The sequence below is a fragment of the Schistocerca nitens genome, chromosome 5 (genome assembly GCF_023898315.1).
Source record: "Schistocerca nitens isolate TAMUIC-IGC-003100 chromosome 5, iqSchNite1.1, whole genome shotgun sequence".
Classification (NCBI taxonomy): Eukaryota; Metazoa; Arthropoda; class Insecta; order Orthoptera; family Acrididae; genus Schistocerca; species Schistocerca nitens.
The window spans coordinates 372,002,260-372,008,180 of NC_064618.1; the positions used below are offsets into that span (position 1 = coordinate 372,002,260).

At 37.2% G+C, this 5,921-nt stretch overlaps 1 pseudogene; it reads left to right on the forward strand.

The window, feature by feature from the left end:
• Window positions 1-4,363: 4,363 nt before the first annotated feature.
• LOC126261381 (U6 spliceosomal RNA) lies at window positions 4,364-4,462 on the forward strand (annotated as a pseudogene).
• Window positions 4,463-5,921: the final 1,459 nt, after the last annotated feature.

Genomic DNA, 5,921 nt, shown 5'->3' on the forward strand with positions numbered 1-5,921 from the left:
CAAATGGATTCTATATCTATGGATTTTATGTATAATATATGGATTATATATCTATCAAACTACAAAGCACTTCTGCAAATCTTTTCTTGAAGTTCTCTGTCACATATTTAATGAGTCCATAAATTGAGGTACTATCCCTAATAGACTCGAATGTGCAGTTGTGAAACCACTGTTCAAAAGAGGTGATAAAGTTGATGTTTCCAACTACCAGCAAATTTCATTTTTAAAAGTTTCTCTAAAATCCTAGAGAAACTAATGATCAAGAGAATCATGGATCATCTTAAAAAAAACAAAAACCTTTTAAAAATCAGTTTGCATTCCAAAAGGGTATTTCATCTGAACACATCATTTTCTCACTTGTCAACAAACTCCGTGAATCCATAAAAAAGCATTTGGCTGTGTAGATCACAAAATTCTACTTACAAGGGCTGAGCGCTACACACTAAAATGTAAACTAAGGATCTGGCTCAAGTCATATCTAGATGACATATGGCAGAAGGTAGTAGTGAACAATTCTGCAATGGCATCTGCCTGCTCTGACTGGGGCACAGTAAAATGTGAAGTGCCACAGGGTTTGGTGCTTGGTCCCTTACTTTTTCTCATCTTTATCAATGATTTACCATGCTGTATGACACAAAAAGCACACCTCACCCTGTTTGCTTATGACACAACCATTATGAATGACAAAACACCCAAGTGCAACCTAGAGAACATTGCAACCACTGTATTCAAAGAAGCTCTAGTTTGGTTCACTTCATATGGTCTGTCACTCAGTGTTAACAAGACTCAGTTTATTCAGTTTCAATCAGCAAATAAAAACAGGAAAATATTGAAATAAAATGTGATGACAAAGAAATATTGAGAGCTGAGTCTTCCAAATACCTGGGGTTGTGGGATTACACATAAACAACAATCTACACTGGTCAGTTCATATTGACGATCTATGTAAAAGACTGAATCCAGCAGCATTTGCCTTTCATTCAGTTTCATCTGTTTGTGACTTGGAAACAACTAAAACTGCATACCTAGGATGTTTCCATTCACTTATGACATATGGCATCATATTTTGGAGCAATCAGCCACAAGCAAACAAAGTCTTTATTTCACAAAAAAGTGTCATCGGAATTATAGATAGAGTGCACCCTAGATGCTCTTGCATGTAAATTATTCAAACAGCTCAGGATCCTCATCATGCCATCTCAGTACATTTTTTCACCAAGGTGATTTGTGAACAGTATTCGTATAGTTTACTAAACAAACGGCGAATATCATGGTCATGAACAAGAAGTAAAGATGATCTTCACAAAGATATAAAAAACCACAGCATGGTATAGAAAGAAGTACATTATTCAAACATAAATGTATACAATAAACTTCCATTCCAAGTTAAATCAGTCATTGGGGATATGATTAAATTAAAAAACAGCTGAAACATTATCTTTTGAATAGTTTTTTCTGTTCTTTACGGGAATTTTTTGACAGCATGTAATAATTAGTACAATGTGTTTAACTTTAAGCATGCTTGAAAGAACTGACTATCTAGCACTAGCATATCAATTGACAGAATGCTTTTTATATGTATTAGAATATAAGACATAATTTGCTCGTGTAATCATTATTATTACTGTAATCTGTGTTGTTGTTTAAACACTTGAACCTCATGTATCTGTTTGCATATGATTTGGTTTGTAAGCCTCATGATCATTTAGATATGGTTATTACTATAATAATCTGTCACATTCTACATACCAGCGAAACACTTGCATCAGGGATCTATGGAACACGAAAACAAATAAATAAATAAATACTGCAGAGATCCCACCCATCAACCGCAAATGACCCTTCTTTGGGAGATACCAAAGAACAATAAAGAAGCTGTGTAGTTAGAAAAGTCTGAACAATGGAAGAAACAATGTAGGAAGAAATAAATGCTCTGAATCAAAATAAAATGTGGGAATTAGCTTACAAAAATTAAAACAAATAAGAATGTTGAAATGATTCAATAAAAGGTTCCATTGGTGGCTAAAGGATATACTCAACATTATATAATAGATTGTGATGATACATTTAGCTCTGTAGCAGATTCGAGACGTTGAGAGCCATGCTGAGTGTTGCAATTTAATGTGATTTGTGTACAGGGCAACTAGATGTATGGACAGCATTTCTCAATGGTATTTTGAAGGGGAAAATCTAAATGTACAGCCAGAGGGCCGTTGTGATGGTACAGGACATGTACACAAATTTCTGAAAAGTCTGTATGGTTTAAAGCAAGGTGTGATGGTTACAAAACCATTATTTTCATCCATTGCACCATGATGTTTACTGGGTGAGCCACTGCCTAAAATACTAAACTGTATCGAAGGATAGTTGGAAATTCCACGTATTTAACGCAAGATACAAGATTAGATTTATCATATGCTGTTAGTGTTGCACTGAGACTTCAACACTCATAACATGAGTGCATTTTGAATTGCTCAAACGAATACTTAGGTACCTGTATCTTAACTTAACAATTACAGATGACTTTAAGTTTCAGAAGTATGAAGATTGTAATGCTGAAATTTTTTGTGACACTGGTCATGGGGGAGACAGAGGCACAAGATGATCAACAAGTGACATTGTACTTAATTTTCATATAGGGCCAGTTATATGAAAATGTAAATTACTATGTGTTGCTCTTTGTTCATGGCTGCAAGTGAAGCTTTCAAATCATTTGTGTGGTTAGACTGTCTTCTGACAAAAATTACACCTTTTGACGAATACTCACTTCCTACTTTCCAAAGCGCTATCAAATTTATTAATGTATCAGAATTTTAAAAATGATGAAAACACATAGAGACAAAGTATCATTATACCTGTAAACTAGTTAATTAGAAGGAAGTTAACGAATTACAAACCAACCATCAGACAGGCACAGATATATTGATAAATTGGTTACCATTTGCAGAGTTACAGATTATGAAGGAAATTTTTGGCATAGGTTATCTCATCTCATACAGGGTGACACTGAAAAATCTCGAAAACTACACATTGGATCAAAAAAAGTTTTATTTCCAATTCGGTTGACTTGGAGGGGGACATCCAATGATAGCACACTCAACCCCAGACCCCACATGCGCGTGGGTTGTGTGGGCACTTGTGAGATCTTCAATAGGCACTCCCATTTTTTGCATTTTACGATTCTATGGAAAAATCTACATTTGCTTTGCCTGAAGCACTTTCTTCATTTCGCCATAAATGGCACTGTAATTGGAGGAACAGAAATGGGTACACAATCCTAATTTACGAAATGCCACTCAATGGCTCTTGAATATCCAGTAGCATGTGGGATCCCACCTCCATGCTGCGAGGGTAGGACAAGCCAGTATTTGATAGCTTTTAATTGGAAACCCCATTCGCAATGTTGTATTCCTTTGACACATCAAACAGGGGACTAGCCAAAGCACCACTGTGGCCATGGCTCAAGTCGAATGCCACTCTACTTTTCCAGTTAGAGTAAGTGTTGAAACATAGTACCGCCAACTTCAGTGCATTTCATGTTCCACCTTCCAAATGACCATACAAGGGATAGAAGCATATCTGAGGGAATGTCAGCACAGGCGTTTCTGATACGGTCCACAGTGTCTTCACAGCCTGGGGCCCTATTCTGTATCGTTCATACCGATCGGTGTAGTAGGTTAGTCTCGGTAGTGACGTCATTTTCGGTTCTCTATCGAAATATTCTATTCAGCAAGCTTCTCAGACCTGTTACCGAACGGTCCTCCCATCGATTTTACGACAATTGTACCGAGAGGTTTTGGATTTCGGTGTGGCCCTATCGATCGGTGAGCTGTGGTTTATGTACACCTAAAATTTGTTATTTTAAACATATTTAGCGGTTTTAGCTTTGGATTTAGTGACTTTGTTACTAAAGAATGAACAGAAGACGCATCCGGTTGGAAAGTGAGTTCATAATAGACTATTTTCCTTTGTTAGAAATATGATTAGGTTAGGTTGTTACTGTGAATGATTACATCAAAAAAAAGTTTTCGGTCAATATTCTCTCAAAATATGTGTTGCTTCTATGCAAATAATAGTTTAAAGATCATTAAATATCAAGACATCGACTCTGCTTAAATATATTACTTGAATGTGAACTGACGTTACTAGTGACTTTGTGTACTTTTTCCCACAAATGGTTTAGTTAGTAATTATTGAAACAATGGAAAGCAATTATGTGAAGCCTGATATCGGAAAACTTCCAAACTATAACGCATGTATGACTTTCATAGCAGTGTTTGCCAACCAAGTCAGCCAACGTTCTTCTATGCAATAGTATGAGAATTGAGCACTCCATTTCTACTGTTTGGCGTGGTTAGTGCGTGTACTTGCTTCGGCAGTACATATACTAAAATTGGAACGATACCGAGAAGATTAGCATGGCCCCTGCGCAAGGATGACACGCAAAATCGTGAAGCGTTATAGCCGGCACGGTAACTCGGCGTGTTCGGTCAGAGGGTTAGCTACCCTCTGTAATAAAAAACTGAGTTAATGGATCAGCGACGAACTGAAACGGGTGTCTCGCGACGTCCGCCCCGAGCACATACAACGAACGAAAATGAACAAAATGAGATCTAAAAAAAGAAAAAGTGCGTGGGAATGCGATAGGACAGGTCACAGGTTCGCGCATGGGTAGGTGCAAATATTTTTTTTTTCCTCTTTACATATGCAACACGTTCTGAGACACTGTTATTGTGTATGTTAAGATTTTTCTGCAATATTCGTTATTAATTACATGTAAGAACGCACTTCCTCAGTAATGATTCCGTGATTTCTGTGTGTTTAAAATATGAAATATGCAATTGCTGTGAGTGAAACAACCGGCAGTGACCTTTATATTTTATACACAGTGACCTTTATATTATATTATATAATTCACATTTTTTTCCGAATATGTAGCGATTTCCGAGTATGCGGTTAGACAGGAATCTAAATGCACTACTTAAATTACTGGGAATGTAACTAGCAGCAGTCATCTTCATAATCTTGCTTCTCACAAGAATTTATCTGTGACCGAATCCTCAGCAAGAGTAGACAGAGATGAAAGATCTTCGCCGAAATATTTTTAGACTGTAGCACCATATACGAAACATTTTCATTCGTGAGACGCATGTTATACACTTCGACGAACTGCAGGAACTCTCGAAAATGCGTTTTTTCAATTTCGTTTTTAAGACCCAAATCGCTGACGTATCATATAGGGAAGTGGGCTACTTAATTATATGGATCTCTAGGAGCGGGTTATAACCACATTCTGTTTATGTTCTTATTCTTTGAAACACTCAGAATCAATTTTTCGGGTGTTTTTTTATAGATGTATTAGTGCAATGTGGTACTACACACTATTCCTAACTCATTTTCCGAAACGTAAAATCCAAAACACGATGTCAGTGTGAACGAGAATAAGATGACATGAGCGATGCGGCATTTACGACAGTCTGCAGAATACAGTCAAATACGCAATCGTTGTTATGCATGTATGGAAACATGCGGTCAGGGAAACTGTAAAAATTTCTATGTATTTCAGCTGAGAATAATGGAAATGGATATACTGCACCTGATACTGTTAAAGAGGTGGCAAGAGCGATGAAGACGGGCACATCGCTTCCGAAATACGTACTGGATAATGCAGGGGCTCTAATTCGAGTACTAGACTGTTCGGTGCTCTTGAGTACCGAAAAGATCGGCACAGTGGCGGAAAAACACAGAATAGGCACTCTGTTCTCACTTGCTGGTACACCTTATCGTTCAAATATCACCTCAAAAAGAAATTCGGTGACGTCAAATCCGCGACCTAGTGGACCAATTAATAAGGCTATCTCTGTCTATCCACAGACCAGTGTAAAAACGGTCTGATATCTCCCATGCTTCAATTGTGTAAT